At 40.0% G+C, this 17759-nt stretch overlaps 1 long non-coding RNA gene across 2 annotated transcripts; it reads left to right on the plus strand.

Annotated features, from left to right (window-relative positions):
• The first annotated feature begins 2123 nt into the window (after positions 1 to 2123).
• LOC138514182 (uncharacterized) lies at positions 2124 to 17424 on the plus strand. Of its 2 annotated transcripts, XR_011281891.1 has the most exons (4): positions 2124 to 2260; positions 4628 to 4683; positions 14726 to 14762; positions 15041 to 17424. It is a non-coding gene; the product is annotated as an uncharacterized lncRNA (long non-coding RNA). The 2 variants fall into 2 exon arrangements; XR_011281890.1 differs by lacking the exon at positions 14726 to 14762 and having other exon boundaries at positions 15041 to 17423.
• The last annotated feature ends 335 nt before the right edge of the window (positions 17425 to 17759 follow it).

Here is a 17759-nt window from a genome sequence, read left to right on the forward strand (position 1 = left end):
ATAGATCAAGAAGACTGGCTAGTCACTCTGGACGTCGAATCACTATACACTAGTATTCCACAGCACGAATGCATCAAAGTGCTTGCCACATACCTCGATAGAAGAACCATACAGGAACCACCAACAGCTTTTTTGCTTGAATGTATCTGCATTGCTCTCACTGAAAACTATTTCATTTTTGAAAAAACATTCTACCAACAATGCCATGGTACCAGCATGGGGGCAACTTTCGTCCCTGATATAGCCAATCTTTTTATGGACTCCTTTGAGACACAATCCATATTTGATATCAACAATCCTTTCAAGATGCAGATAGGACTCTGGATTTGCTATATCGATGATGTCCTGATGACAAGGAAGGGTAACGAAACACAACTTCAGGAATTCTTCACGTGGCTGAACACCCGAGACGCATGTATTAAATTAACCATACAATATGACAAACTATCCATTCCTTTTTTGGATCTCACCATCTACAAGACAACCTGAAACACTTTGACGACAACTCTATACCGTAAACTTACCTCAAAGAACACACTGCTGGAGTTTCATAGCTTCCACACAGTGGCCTTGAAAGAAAACTTACCCTTTGGCCAATTTCTTTGCCTAAGACGTAACTATACCACAAGAGAAGACTTCGATACCACCAGTCAAGATCTGTCAACCAGACTGAAAGCTAGAGGCTATCCCAGTCACGTGTTCCGCAGAGCCCAAAAAAGAGCAAAAAAAACTAGCAGAGAAACTTGTCTTACTCCAACTCCACGTGATTTATGCAAGGACAAGATGACCTGTGTCACCAACTTTACTCCTCTAAGTAACCTGATAAAAAAAAGTATCCTCCGGCATTGGAACATCCTCCATACCGAATCCTTCAAACCTACTAAACCTCGGTTTGCTTTCAAGCGAAGCTGGTACCTGAAAGATCTCCTGGTTAACACCGAACCCACCACACCACCTAACCGACAACTGACGTTGTGGAATTTACTGCCAGTTATAGGTCACTACAAGTGCGGATCCTGCCCAGTGTGCAGCTTAACAAAAGATATGAAATCCATCAATCTGAATGGCAAAGCATGGACTTTTAATACTTTTTCCAACTGTAAAAGCAAATGGACAGTTTACCCCATTCAATGCCCATCCAAACTGCTATGTATAGGTAAAAGCAAACAGGAAATTAGACAGCGCATTTGTGAGCACAGATCGTACATTAAAAATGCCATACCAGATAAACCAATGGTGGCACATTTTCAAGTGAGGAACCACAGCCACAACGATATGCTCTGGTTCATTCTCCAAACAGCCAAGAATTCTTTCGGAGGGGGCGATAGAGATTTAGCCCTTCGGAAACTAGAACAACAATGAATTTTCCGTCTGAACTCAGTAAAACAAGGTCTAAATATTGCAATGGAATGCAATCTGTTTTTCAGATAGACCTTACACTTCCCGTAACAACTGTTATTTACCTCTTGTAACACAACGTTCCACACCTCTGTGACATCCTGTATAAAAACTGCTTTTGACTATGTGTGACAAGATCCTCATCCAACCGTGAAACACAGATTTGTTTGCAAACTTTTCGCTCCAGGTGTGGCTCATCAACTTGTAATGCACATCTGCTGATGTATCCCTAATGCGATCTTAAGCACTTATCTAATGTACCTTCCTCTCTTCTGGTGTGGCAAAAAAGAACTTGCAATTCACACCTGATGATGTATCTCTTATGCAGAAATTGAAACAGAAGCACATTAACTTGGCTTGGCCTGTATCCTTGTACAACTATTCATATGTGCCAAAGTGCCAAAATGTAGATCCATCTGCTATTAGAAAAAGTCACAGCCAGATTCTATGTACCTCTTATGTGCGAAAAAACAAAAATTGTAAAAAACAAGCACTCGGTTTTCTTGCCTTGCACTCCAATGTATTGTCAAGTTTAACGCGGTTGTTTTGTCCGGAAAATAATTGTTTTTCCAGCTTTGTACTATCATCTGTGGTTCACTTACTCTACAACCAAAGAACCCACATTATAGTGTTCCTTCAACAGAACACCCAGCACACAGCGCATGTGCACTGCTCTCTCTTTCAATTAAGTACCTCACTGCCCACAACATTACTGACTACGCATGCGCGCCCTTTAAGCTGATAGTGTTCACACACCCGACCTCGCGGCTATGAAATACACACGCGCAATTATCATCCCACTGTTCTGCAAGTCACTAAAAAGCTTGCCGGTCCTGCAGATCGCTCAGATCCCGTGAAATAGGTAAGAATAGCTCTCTGTCTCACCCTGAACCTATCTAGACATTAATATAGGATTTTTCTCCGCGCATCAGAAGTTAATCATCCGTAGTGTTAAACACTCACTCATTTTGAAATAATGCAGTGTTCCATTAAGCACAACGTGCACTGGCTAGCCCACCAATTACCATCCTGTTCTGCGCCCCGATCTGCACACCGTGCACTCGCTAGCTCACTAGATGCCACCCAGCATTCTGCTAGCCCACCAATCACCGTTCTGCTCTGCGCACCACTCAACCACCTGTTTTGAAATAATGCAGTATCCCAATCTGCACACCGTGCACTTGCTAGCTCACTAGATGCCACCAAGCATTCTGCTCTGCATACCATCTCTGCGCATTGCCCAACCATCTTTCAATATCCTCACTTGGTTCTAAAATAATGCAGTGTTCCAATCTGCACACCGTGCACTTTGTACTCGATAGCCCATCATATGCTTTCCACCACCCTTCTAAACAGACCTTTCACGGTGCGCCATGCACACCCTTATGTCCCCACTTCACAATCCAGCCTAATAGTAACGCCCTACTAAGATATGCAATATCTTTATTCACCCAGACGTTCCGATCTCTCCAACGCGATTGTTCCAGTCATCTGCGCTGGACTAGGGGTGTCACGGTATTAGTTTTATGACGATACGATAACCTTCTTGCCAAATGACAGTATATCATGGTTATCGCGGTATAGCAGGTGGAGTTAACTAATCTTAATAAATATTTTCTAAAAGGCCATAAATTGTCAGATTTATCAACACAAACAAAACCAGGCACCCAGGGCCAGAATTGGGCTTTTCAACATACTTTCCACTGAAATGCCACCCCTTGCTTCCACCAAACACAAACACACATGTGGAGAGGAGGGGGGGTTGGGAGCCCTGCTGCGACTAGCAAAGCAAACTGAATAGCTTTTCTTAAGTGGTCATTTAGGCTTTTATCTCCCCCACTGGCTACTGGTGAAGATGAACATGTTGCCATCTTGATAACCTGCTTGCCACAGATCAATGGAGGCTGATGGTAGTATACGCTTGTGCGCATACACACACACACACACACACACACACGCACTCTCTCTTTACGTTTCAGCCTTTAGTTTACTTACGGGCCAAAAGGTGTTCGGTAATCACGAACACGTTACCCTTTGGTATGGCAGTAGGGAATACCCACAGAGATTAGTGAATTTTGCAGTGTGACTTATATGTAAATTCACTGATAGAGCCAGGGAAATCCCCAATTGTCATATGTTTAGCAAACATTATCCATTATAAATATATAAACCCCAAAGCCGCCAACCCAAAGTAAACCCTTTTCCTTCTTGGCACTGTATTTATTCTTCCTATTGCTAACATATTGATTTTGTGTTAGGCACGTCTGGTTTATGGAATGGCATTAAAAACTGCTCCAACTGAAACTGCTTTGCAGACGGCACATCCAACAGTGCAAGACCAAGATTGCACAGCACTTGCTTACTGCAGCCTTTAAAAACCAGATTGAAAAGCACACTTAACGGTATAAACGGTATACCGATATAAACAATGTGACGGTTATTATTGTTCAATTAAGTGGTTCACAGTATGTTTAACGGTATGCCGTTATACCGTTACATCCCTACACTGGACGTGAACAATTATAGCCAGGTACATATATCTTTTCCTGCAACTACTAAAGTGAAGCTATATATGTACCCTCTTCAGTTATTTAGGTAACCTTACGGTACCCCTCTTACAGATATCTGACTCATACAGATCCATTGCCTTTCCGGCCAGCGCTCTGAACAGGCTGAACACACCATTTCCAAGTTCAGCGATGACATTTCAAAGGTAATCTTTGATATGCAGTTCCATTTTCACAGATTACCACTGTGCGGTCACCCACCCCTGACACATACCCTATCATCTTGTCATCCGCTTCTCTAGGCGGGCACACAGCCTGGTCAACAAGCGACCACATCCTGATGACAGTTCGGACCCTTCCCTGAATCTGCAAATCGTCAGTTCTCACAGAAGGCCTCTAACACCCCGAACTAGAAACACCAACCTGTTTGTGTCTGTCGCCTCCCCCCCGGGCATATATGTACCTTTTTAAGGTCCAACCTTGTGTATTTGGACCCGCAAATTTTAAACATGTGTCTAAAGTTTGATTAAATTGATTTGTTTTCCCAAAATATCTCCAGCCTTTGTGTGAGCACCCCCAGCTAGTATGTATTAAAACTAGCCTAATGCTCTTCATACCTACCACCAAATGCGTAGCTGAATAGGGGTAGCTGTTGACCATTTTTTCGATATATGTTCTGAGAAGGCACAATTTCTTGTTTATTTCCTTCTTGCATCTCTTAGAATCTCTGCTTTGCTGGTGCTGCGGGGCCTCCAGGGATAGTCAGTTGTGCAGCCAGGTAGGTTGGAAGTTTCTTTCCTCATTGCCTTGCATTTAACACAGGCTCTTTGAAGGTGATGCAGACTTGTAGGGGAAATGTACCTCTCTGAGAATTGTAGACCACCACTTTCAAAGTTCCACCTCTACACTTTCTTTGGATCTCCAGATGTTTTGGGCTACACATCCTATCAGCCCTGCCCAGTATTAGTTGAGTGGCATCTGTTCCAATAACCTAGTCCATGAGATTTTGAATAAAGGTAAGGTATGCCTACTGGGGATGCATTGATAATGAAGCATACAATCATGTACTACCAGGTGTTTTGTCTGAATTTGTGGCAGAGGGACTGCGTGAAGTCATTAATCCAAGATGGCTGCCTTTATGGATACTAATTTAGTTTTTGAGCTGTGACTGCTTTAGAGTGGTTGTCTGATCAATTTGCTAAGTAGGTTTTTGGTAAAATATGGTCAAAGGAATAGAAAAGGTCATCTATGGAATGTTTTGATATCTGTTACCGTTTCCGAGAGATAGCTTAATAAATTATTGCTACTTCATCGCAAACATTCGGCTGTATGCTCGCTAAATTAGAAAGATTGAAATAATTTGCAACTTTCTTGTTGAAATATTCCATTAATTAAAACTACAATATCTTTTTACATTTGAAGAGAGAAATTAAGGTTGTATATGTCATCTTCTGAGTCCCACAGTTCATTTTCATCCTCTATAAAATCGTTATCACAAAGTTCTTCGTCGCCACCACACTTAACAGTTCCGTGCACCTTATTGACTGATTTCGGCATTTGCAATGCACATCACCCTGTCCTTTGATGCATTCACACCTTACCAGATGTATGATTGATTGTGGTGCACATGGAAGCATACACATAGCAGGAGAATATTGATTATCTCCCTTCTCCCACCCAAATTGTGATGCTCTGGTAGATTTGGGTGTTGTTGATCAGCGTGTCACCTCTCCATCACATGGTAATGAGTCTTTAAGATGGATGGTATTAGAGAGGATCTTGTTGGCATCAGATTTTCACATTGCATCTCTTTCTTTGTGAACATCCAGCAACGCAGTTGACTAATGTCCGAAATATTTGTTCCTGGCAAATAGACTTGACAAATGAATTGCTCTATCAATCTTAAATTCCTCTAAACATCCAAGTCTTCACAAATCTTCAAAGATTTATTTTTCTGAAGTCTTGAAAACTCTCCAGAAAGATAGTTTTCCTTTCTTCATAAAGCACCTGGTAACATCACACCCTGAAAAGCATGAAGGCTTAGTAATGAGTCCACTTTTGTAGGGCCTAAGCAGGAGCACACACGTTTGAGATCTATAAATCTTCTATTATTTCCAACTCCTGTGACAAACATGCTGTCCTGTCAGATGGGAAAAGCAGTGACCACTACAGTGAAAGGACAAAAAGATCGGTATCAGGTGAAAAGATTTGGAGGGTAGTACCATGACAGCATGTAACATAAAGGGAGTGAAGAATTATTTTTGCGTCTGCCTCCTCATGTATTTTTTCAATGTCTCCAACATCATTTCCGTGCGTACTGAAAGGCGCAGGAACACCCCACACCCTGGACCAGGGTATTAGGTAACAGGGTATACTGAAAAGGTTGTCCAGAGGTTTTTTTTATTTTATAAAGGTAGCAAATTTTATTTACTAAGATACATTATTTTTTCAATGAATTAATCATCTATTAATATACACATTAAATTACATAAATGTTGCAGGAGAGCATGGTACACCAGATTCTAAAACAACCTAACACAACCAACATTCTTCAACAGTCAAACCATCATTTGTACCTCAAATCAATCAACCTCATTCATTCACAATAAAAATTTGGACCAAACAATTGGTGCACTATATATGTGTACTAGTACTTCATTGATTAGCCCCACATGATCTTTGACATTTCATTTCATCCACATTCAGTGTGTATTAGCACAATAATTGTCCAAAATGTGCTCTATTCCGCGGAGTGGGTGCATTCAACAAAAAATGACAGATCCCATCCCCGGATGTTCTTCTACCGGTTTCGACGTTTGAGGATAATTAAACCAACGTCTTCATCAGGAAAACCAATTATTGCAATATAACAACTGAAAAAAACAATACAACAATTATATGCAATTGCCTAAACTAGCTGGCTCAAACTGACAACATACAATTCTTCAATTGCACTTTTAGAATTTTTAACTAGAGTCACCAAGAAGTGATCAGTCCCAAGGTGTCTCTTATTGTTTCAGAGTATAAGAAAGAAAGGGGGGGGGTTTGTGAAGCCCTAGCACCAAGAAAGACACTGTGTCTAAAGTGAAATTACACCAACACCATGGAGAACCAGAACACCGAGACACAATGGCCGACACAGCCATGCTAACCTGATTTCCAGTGTCAAATACTCTCAATGGTTGGAGCCCCAAATATGGCTCAAAACGAGTTCAGAAGGATTCCAGATCTAAGAAATGTATGTAAACCATAATAAGTTAAAGAGTATTTAATTGAACTGCATGTCAGTTGTGTATGGCCGGGAGCACCATAGTTGGACCAACCACTCACCCCGGGCCAGATGTCGGAGATATTCCAGTACTGTGCCTACAAGTGCCACGTATGCCATCAAAGTAGATAAAAATTCAACTTGCACGGATCAAAATTTCATTGTTACCTGTGCAAAAAAGGGAGGGGGGGAGAATAAATATTTTTAAATTAATTATAGAGCCTGATATTTAGCAGTCAGTCATAATGGATGTATTTAAACGGTTGTGTTGAAATAGAAACACATACGGTTTACAAAAACGAACAGGCTTTCTGTTTTGCGGCTGTTAAATTTTAAATTGAACGGGAGCTGGAAGAGATAACATTCGTACCGCATAGGCGTGGAAATAAAATTCAATTACTTACCACTACTGAACGCTGGACAAAGCCTAGCCTACTACAGAAGAATACTTCCAATTTGGACTCGTTTCCGATGTCTGCAGCTCTGGATCTCACGCAAAAATACTGATTGCGTGCAGGTGTGGGGGCGTGGTGTTGAACGGGTCTCCTTGACATGGTCATGTGATTACTACAGAAGACGATCACGTGGGTGAAGTTCTGTAGTAATTAAAGGCACTCGTCTTAATTTGAGAAAACAAAAGGGAGGTGCACTATGTGCTACGCCAAAGAGCCTCTAAGTGATGTTAAATTGTCTCACTATGCTAAACATTCCACTATTTAAACCGCCAAGCAAAGACGGTGCATTTACTAAAATAAATCAAAAGGTGTTGGTGAGAAACCCAGGTGCAAGGTGTTTCATATGCTAAGTGTAATGGGATTACGAATAAGGCAATTTGGGGATGATGTTTTAAATTATTGCACTTATTTTTATTAATAAGGCTAAAAGTTAGTAATCCAAAAGTCCCACTTTACAGATGTTCTGGGTATTGGGACAACTAACTAAAAACTAGTGCTTTTACTGAATGAAACGAAAATATAATTAGAACAAAGTTAGTCAAGAACTGAGTTAGCTATTGTACTTGTTGTTATGATCCATCGTACTAGAGAAACCAATATAGATATTATAATGTGTACAGAAGCAATTGCTGCGTGATGTTGGAAACACATGCAGAAAAAGGCACGCACACAGGAAGAAAAGGGGCTGGGAGTCAACCTGAGTTGAACTCCCAAGGGTCCAGCGTGTTAAGCCCCCTATCTAACGTTTTAAGATTAAAAATCCACAATTGTTCTTTATATGTCAACTTGTTCCTGGTTTGAGCCGGTCCACTAGTGGCAATTTTCTCAATGCAGAACCACATAAGATCTTCCACACTATGACCTGTCTCTACAAAATGAAGAACCATGGGCGCATTAAGGTTCCGAGTGCGAATTTTTGAACGGTGTTCGTTAATGCGAACGTGGACCTCTCTTGAGGTTTTTCCTATATATAACCTGTTGCAAGGACACTGGATCGCATACACCACATTTTTGCTTTTACAAGTGGTGAAAGTGCGTAGGTCCCATGTTTTACCTTCCCCCACAAAGGTGGTCATTTTCCTTGAATATTTGCAAGCTGTACACGAGGTACAAGGGTAATGCCCTACTACTGGATTTAAATTAATGTCTCTGATAAAGTGACATTTAGATGGACATCGATTAGCGCAAGTCAATTTTTGTCTCAAGTTTTTTCCTTTCTTAAAGGCAAATAGTGGTTTTTGAAGTTTCATTGTAGTCGAATTCAGGATTCTCCAATTTTTCAAAATGATACCTTTGATCGCATGACTATACTGGCAAAAGGTAGAAACACATACCAATTGCTCTGGGTCCGAAATCTTAGTCTGCGGGTTAAGGAGTACTTCACGGTTCGTATACCGTACTCGCTTCCTGGACTGTTTGACTAGTTTTTTGGGGTACTCTCGTTCAATTAGCCTAGTTTCCAAGACTTGTGCATGTTTGTTGAAGTTACCCATATTGGAGCAATTCCGCCGAAGCCGTAAGAACATTCCATATGGAAGATTCTGTAGTAGGCTTTTGGGATGTTGGCTGGAAAATTGCAATGTGGTGTTTCTTTCCGTTGGTTTCCTATATAGCTCCGATTGTATATGACCAGATTCATTATAGATGGAGAGGTCCAAAAATGAAATTCTCATGACAGAGAATTCAAAAGTGAAATGTAGATCATCATCTATCTGGTTGAGCCAATTCACAAATTGGAGAAGTGTGTCAGTATTACCTTCCCAGATTAGTAAGATATCATCTATGTATCTTCGGTATAGCTTAATCTGTTTGAAGAATGGATTGCTGTCGTGTAACACTTTATTTTCTTCAAATAAGGCCATAAAAATAATAGCCAAATTTGGGGCAAATGTACAGCCCATTGCAGTGCCCTTACTGTGCAGAAAAAAAGTCTCTTTAAATTTAAAGAAGCTATTTGCTAGCACTAAGTCCGCAGCTTGACACAAAAATTGAGTTGGCACATTGTGTGGTAAAGGGCGTCTGTCCAACATAGTACGCAAACTATTAACCGCTTTATCCTGAGGGATATTGGTATAACGTGCTTCTTTGTCAAGAGTGACAAGAATTTGTTTATTGGGATCAAAAGCCATGCCTTCCAGCAAATTAATGACCTCTCTAGGTCTATTATTTATCTACTTATCTATTATTTCAAATTTTTAAAAGGAAAAACAGTTCTTGAATAATGTGTTGATAACTGAAACTAAACAAAAACTTGAAATAATAGATAAATCTTTTCATGAATTTAAAAAACTGACTATTGAAAAAAAGACAAATAAATTGAAGAAAGATATTGCTCAATTTAAGAAAGAAATAGTATATCCGTATTTGATGGATGATTTTAATCCACAGACCTTTTGGAAACAGAACAATAGTCAGAATCACGACTTGGGTCGAAAAAGATGGGTCACTTTTTCGGACACTTCATCTAGCAATTCAAGCAGTGAGGAAGCCCCCAGTTCCACCATGGGAGACCATCCTTTTCGAGGAAGGGGCGGCCGGAGAGGCCGCCGAAGTTTCCCACAAGGCAGGGCAAACCGCAATATGCAAATGCAGAATGTCCCCCCACAAGGGTTGACCCACCGAGAATTTCAAACACGGAATCGGGCGTATCGATGGTAGATGAACCATTACCCGTGTTCAACTTATCATCACGAACACTCACAGACCCTGAATTGTCAATTCTTAAACGGGGTCTCTCATTTGTGCCCACACAGACTCCTAGTGCAATGACTCTTACTAGCGAGGTTAAAGATTTTTTGAGAAAAGTCAGACTTAAAGCGTACTTTGCAGATAGAGATGACCCTAGAGAGACTAACCTATCTGGTTTGACAAAACCTTCTTCCTTCACTCCCACTACATCAGAGGTTCCAGTGGAAGTGTTGACATTTGAAAAAATTGTACTTAAAGCACTTGAAAAATCTATTCAATTCCCTAGAAATAATGGTAGACCAAATCTTAGTTTGGCCGAATTTCAGGCCATAGATACCTTGTCAAAGGATCCTTCTATAGTCATCAAAGCGGCCGACAAAGGCGGGGGTATTGTTGTTTGGGACGCCAACTTATATGATCAAGAAGTACAAAGACTGTTGGACATTTCTGGCCACTATTTGAAAATTAATAGTGACCCTACATCGTCAATAAAGGCAAAAATACTGGCACTTACTGAAAAAGCCCAGGGGGATGGCTACCTTTCGAAAAAAGAGTTTGAATTTATTAACTATTCGGAGGAACGCATCCCGTTGTTTTACATAATTCCTAAAATTCACAAAAATACCAGCCAGCCACCTGGACGCCCTATTGTATCAGGGTGCGGCTCTATTTTAGAGCCCTTGTCTAGATATATTGAATTTTTCATTAAGCCTTTGGCTATGACAACACCAACATTCTTATTGGATTCTAGAGAGGTCATTAATTTGCTGGAAGGCATGGCTTTTGATCCCAATAAACAAATTCTTGTCACTCTTGACATAGAAGCACTTTATACCAATATCCCTCAGGATAAAGCGGTTAATAGTTTGCGTACTATGTTGGACAGACGCCCTTTACCACACAATGTGCCAACTCAATTTTTGTGTCAAGCTGCGGATTTAGTGCTAGCAAATAGCTTCTTTAAATTTAAAGAGACTTTTTTTCTGCAAAGTAAGGGCACTGCAATGGGCTGTACATTTGCCCCAAATTTGGCTATTATTTTTATGGCCTTATTTGAAGAAAATAAAGTGTTACACGACAGCAATCCATTCTTCAAACAGATTAAGCTATACCGAAGATATATAGATGATATCTTACTAATCTGGGAAGGTAATACTGACACACTTCTCCAATTTGTGAATTGGCTCAACCAGATAGATGATGATCTACATTTCACTTTTGAATTCTCTGTCATGAGAATTTCATTTTTGGACCTCTCCATCTATAATGAATCTGGTCATATACAATTGGAGCTATATAGGAAACCAACGGAAAGAAGCACCACATTGCAATTTTCCAGCCAACATCCCAAAAGCCTACTACAGAATCTTCCATATGGAATGTTCTTACGGCTTCGGCGGAATTGCTCCAATATGGGTAACTTCAACAAACATGCACAAGTCTTGGAAACTAGGCTAATTGAACGAGGGTACCCCAAAAAACCAGTCAAACAGTCCAGGAAGCGAGTACGGTATACGAACCGTGAAGTACTCCTTAACCCGAAGACTAAGATTTCTGACCCAGAGCAATTGGTATGTGTTTCTACCTTTTGCCAGTATAGTCATGCGATCAAAGGTATCATTTTGAAAAATTGGAGAATCCTGAATTCGACTACAATGAAACTTCAAAAAACACTATTTGCCTTTAAGAAAGGAAAAAACTTGAGACAAAAATTGACTTGCGCTAATCGATGTCCACCTAAATGTCACTTTATCAGAGACATTAATTTAAATCCAGTAGCAGGGCATTACCCTTGTACCTCGTGTACAGCTTGCAAATATTCAAGGAAAATGACCACCTTTGTGGGGGAAGGTAAAACATGGGACCTACGCACTTTCACCACTTGTAAAAGCAAAAATGTGGTGTATGCGATCCAGTGTCCTTGCAACAGGTTATATATAGGAAAAACTTCAAGAGAGGTCCACGTTCGCATTAACAAACACCGTTCAAAAATTCGCACTCGGAACCTTAATGCGCCCATGGTTCTTCATTTTGTAGAGACAGGTCATAGTGTGGAAGATCTTATGTGGTTCTGCATTGAGAAAATTGCCACTAGTGGACCGGCTCAAACCAGGAACAAGTTGATATATAAAGAACAATTGTGGATTTTTAATCTTAAAACGTTAGATAGGGGGCTTAACACGCTGGACCCTTGGGAGTTCAACTCAGGTTGACTCCCAACCCCTTTTCTTCCTGTGTGCGTGCCTTTTTCTGCATGTGTTTCCAACATCACGCAGCAATTGCTTCTGTACACATTATAATATCTATATTGGTTTCTCTAGTACGATGGATCATAACAACAAGTACAATAGCTAACTCAGTTCTTGACTAACTTTGTTCTAATTATATTTTCGTTTCATTCAGTAAAAGCACTAGTTTTTAGTTAGTTGTCCCAATACCCGGAATATCTGTAAAGTGGGACTTTTGGATTACTAACTTTTAGCCTTACTAATAAAAATAAGTGCAATAATTTAAAACTTCATCCCCAAATTGCCTTATTCGTAATCCCATTACACTTAGCATATGAAACACCTTGCACCTGGGTTTCTCACCAACACCTTTTGATTTATTTTAGTAAATGCACCGTCTTTGCTTGGCGGTTTAAATAGTGGAATGTTTAGCATAGTGAGACAATTTAACATCACTTAGAGGCTCTTTGGCGTAGCACATAGTGCACCTCCCTTTTGTTTTCTCAAATTAAGACGAGTGCCTTTAATTACTACAGAACTTCACGCACGTGATCGTCTTCTGTAGTAATCACATAACCATGTCAAGGAGACCCGTTCAACACCACGCCCCCACGCTTGCACGCAATCAGTTTTTTTTCGTGAGATCCAGAGCCGCAGACATCGGAAACGAGTCCAAATTGGAAGTATTCTTCTGTAGTAGGCGAGGTTTTGTCCAGCGTTCAGTAGTGGTAAGTAATTGAATTTTATTTCCACACCTATGTGGTACGGAAAGCCTGTTCGTTTTTGTAAACCGTATGTGTTTCTATTTCAACACAACCGTTTAAATACAGCCATTATGACTGACTGCTAAATATCAGGCTCTATAATTAATTTAAAAATATTTATTCTCCCCCCTCCCTTTTTTGCACAGATAACAATGAAATTTTGATCCGTGCAAGTTGAATTTTTATCTACTTCGATGGCATACGTGGCACTTGTAGGCACAGTACTGGAATATCTCCGACATCTGGCCCGGGGTGAGTGGTTGGTCCAACTATGGTGCTCCCGGCCATACACAACTGACATGCAGTTCAATTAAATACTCTTTAACTTATTATGGCTTACATACATTTCTTAGATCTGGAATCCTTCTGAACTCGTTTTGAGCCATATTTGGGGCTCCAACCATTGAGAGCATTTGACACTGGAAATCAGGTTAGCATGGCTGTGTCGGCCATTGTGTCTCGGTGTTCTGGTTCTCCATGGTGTTGGTGTAATTTCACTTTAGACACTTGGTGCTAGGGCTTCACAAACCCCCCCCCCCTTCTTTCTTATACTCTGGAACAATAAGAGACACCTTGGGACTGATCACTTCTTGGTGACTCTAGTTAAAAATTCTAAAAGTGCAATTGAAGAATTGTATGTTGTCAGTTTGAGCCAGCTAGTTTAGGCAATTGCATATAATTGTTGTATTGTTTTTTTCAGTTGTTATATTGCAATAATTCGTTTTCCTGATGAAGACGTTGGTTTAATTATCCTCAAACGTCGAAACCGGTAGAAGAACATCCGGGGATGGGATCTGTCATTTTTTGTTGAATGCACCCACTCCGCGGAATAGAGCACATTTTGGACAATTATTGTGCTAATACACACTGAATGTGGATGAAATGAAATGTCAAAGATTATGTGGGGCTAATCAATGAAGTGCTACTACACATATATATTGCACCAATTGTTTGGTCCAAATTTTTATTGTGAATGAATGAGGTTGATTGATTTGAGGTACAAATGATGGTTTGACTGTTGAAGAATGTTGGTTGTGTTAGGTTGTTTTAGAATCTGGTGTACCATGCTCTCCTGCAACATTTATGTAATTTAATGTGTATATTAATAGATGATTAATTCATTGAAAAAATAATGTATCTTAGTAAATAAAATGTGATACCTTTAAAAAATAAAAAAAAATGGACACATTTTTCAGCATACCCTCCAACATCATTTCCACCTGATGACTTTGCTTCATTTCTCCAACTGGCTACCATGCTTCCTTGTATCGTCTATGCATGCAGAATTCCTTTATTTGAGAGGTATGCTGTTAATTAATCTTTAGTTTACAATACAATAGGAGGGACCTCATGGAAAATGTTTCAATATTTGTAGAATCCTTGATTTTGTACTCAACAAGTGTTGCTTTTCCTGCAGTTTTGCTTCGCATGGAGATCTTGAGTACATTTTCTAGGTAGGTATCAAATACTAAAGGAGTTTCATCATACTTGAGCAGATAAGGTTCTATTTTCTTGTTAAATTAAATGGCAAGGTCATGGCATGTCTTCACATATAACGGTCTCTGCAGTGCTTGCAATTCTGCAATTCCGCCAAGGACAGCTACTGAATATGTTTGCTCTGGTACAGATACTCTGTCCTCAGTAATACATGAAGAGACCTCTGTCATGTTGTCGGAGTCATCTGTATGTTGTTCCTCTTCCAGTATCTTCATCAGTTTGCTTTTGTTTGCAGCTAAAATCATTGTACCATCTAAGTTGAACATTGAAAGAGGTACTGCAGAGAATTTGTAATTACTCAAGCATTCCTGAGGATCGAGTTCAGTTCGAGTGCGTAAAGCAATCAGCAAACATGTGAACAAAGAAGAATCAGCTTTCAACTGGAATTATGGTGACTGATACTTTTGTCTTAACAACTTTGTATGCACGTTCTCTTTCTTCACTGGTGCCCATAGGCTACGACTGTCTGATTCAATCCTGTCTTCTTTAAAGCTGTTGTTCATTTGGTAACCTTTTTCTGTCATTCTTGATGTGTCCTACTGAATGTATTCATCAAAAACCTGCTTTGTCGAAATGTTGATGAGTTTATTTCCATCTTAATTCACAGGAATCATCAATGTCATGTTCGAGTTGTAGGTCTGTTGAACCTCTTCCGTTTGGTGTGTTGCTTTGGATGCTGTTAGGTGGTGATGTTTTGGCTGTTCATAATATGTGAATCCTACACATTTTATTGCTTCTGTAGACAGTCTTGACAGCTCAGGAGAGGCTAAAAAGAATTGTGCTGGTTCCTGTTTCTTTGGAGTAATGTTAACCACACCACCAAGTACTTGCATTGCCCTGTTTTGATGTTCCAGAGCATCATCTGAACCTAAAGCACAAAAGGATACTTTTGTCTTGCTTACTACCCAATTGCCTTTCTGAAACTCACTCCAGAAGTCCTGGTGTTGGGTTTCAAACTGTTTCATTTCCGCTAAGTATCATGCTATCATACTTACATTGTTTATCAAATCGAGGGCAAAAAAGTACTTAAACTCTTCGAGTGATGTAAATCCCAGTTTGCAGTTTGGACAGATCTGATGAATAAAAGCACTGTGTCCATGTAACGACTCTACTTTTGTCACTCCTCCCATCCTAGGGATATCGACGACCACATGGGTAAAAGTCGGCACAACACCCCGAACCTAACCCTCTCACGCCTGTTACCACCTTTCCACCAATCCCCTCTTCATAGCACTTCTGTTTGTTATTGTAGCATTATATCAGTTACTTCTACTGAGTAGAGGATTGTTAACAATACTGATAGTATGACTAACCCCAGTATTGGCATGAGAAAGATCACCCAAAGCATGAAGATTACTAGCAAGACTAGTAATGAGATGAGGTGGCCTTCAGGTGCCATGGGAATGGCATAAAGAAGATACAGGAATGATATAGACTGTTTCTTCTCCGCCATCTATACATGGTCCTGGAAAGGTCAAGGAAGACAAAGGGGATAGTACATTATATGTCAAAATACATTGTGCACAGACCTCCCCATCACATCACATCAGGATGAAAATAGTCCTCTCCTTAGGGGAAATAAAATAAAAAAAGGAGGCAATAGCAAATATTTCTTTTTAGGAAACCCTAACCATTACAAAATACCTGCCATCGTTCTAGGAAAGAGAATTGATATTGATATTTTATTTGTATCGCGCTCCTACACAAGTGTTTCTCTCTCTATTTGGGCTAACCTAGGTAGCTGGAGCAAGGGTTGCTCAATACATCCCTATTTTCTACCTGAAAGGTGCAAAGGAATTTCTGAGAAAGAGATTCAGCACATACATGGGTTTACAGAAACATACCCACATACAAAAATATCCGTAACCATCTTGGGAAAGGAACTGTGACACACAGGGGCAGTAATTTCTAATTTGCCGGACCAATTGGTCATAGGCATTACTGTTCCACAGTTCGATCAATGGGTCTCGACACCATAGAGGATCATAGGAAACATTTTTTGCTTCGTAATATCTAATCAGTGGTTTAAGCGAAAACCTGCCAAACTTTATGTCAATCATTTTCATTTGCATAATCAGTTTTGTGGTTAGGTCGTTCAGCCAGATCCTACTATTATTCAAAGAAGGTCTAGCATACATTGGGAAACCCAAATATATCAGAGAATCAACACACGGAACAACAATTTGCCTATATACCATTTAAGATTACATTTCTTTCTACTGTTTGTAAATCTCATCATTTTAGATTTTGTGGGGTTCACAGTGAGCGCATGATCCTTCATAAATGTTACAAAAGAAGTAATCATGCGCTGAGGACCAATTTCAGTGGCTTCAAACAGCAATAAATCAGCTTACGAGAGCCATTGCAAACACAGATTCAACAATTTAGAGGTGACCAGTGAAGACGCACGGAGGGCCTCTTTGATGTCAGCCAAGTATAGATTAAATAAACAGGGAGCAATGACGCATCCCTGTCTGACACCCCTACCATTCATTTTAATGAAGTTCAATGTATCCATTTGATTTGCACAGAATGAGAAATTAAATATTATGTAACCTTGTTTGCAATTTCTTGTAGTACTGTTTTTACTGATTGCTAATTGGAAATTAAATATGTTTTATTTGCTATATTTTAATGGAATGTATTTGGAAGTTGTTGGAATCTTCCTGGACAAATCCCTGTTATTGTTAAATCAGACTTGGATAACCGTTCTTGAATGAAGAGTGATTAGCAAGCTGAGAAGACCCGCCGGTATACCCCAATTTGCCAGTTTTCACCATAACAACCCACGATCTAACGCGTCAAAAGCAGCTGTTAAATCGAGGGAGGCCCCAAAAATTGCTTCATACCTTCCACTCCATGCCAAATGCTGTACGGAGTTGACCACCAAACCATTCAGCGAGGTCCCCATCTGTCGCCTAAAACCAGTTTTCCATTTGTAAACTCTTCCCGTC

This window comes from Ambystoma mexicanum, chromosome 12 (assembly GCF_040938575.1).
Source record: "Ambystoma mexicanum isolate Mex_15411 chromosome 12, UKY_AmexF1_1, whole genome shotgun sequence".
Classification (NCBI taxonomy): Eukaryota; Metazoa; Chordata; class Amphibia; order Caudata; family Ambystomatidae; genus Ambystoma; species Ambystoma mexicanum.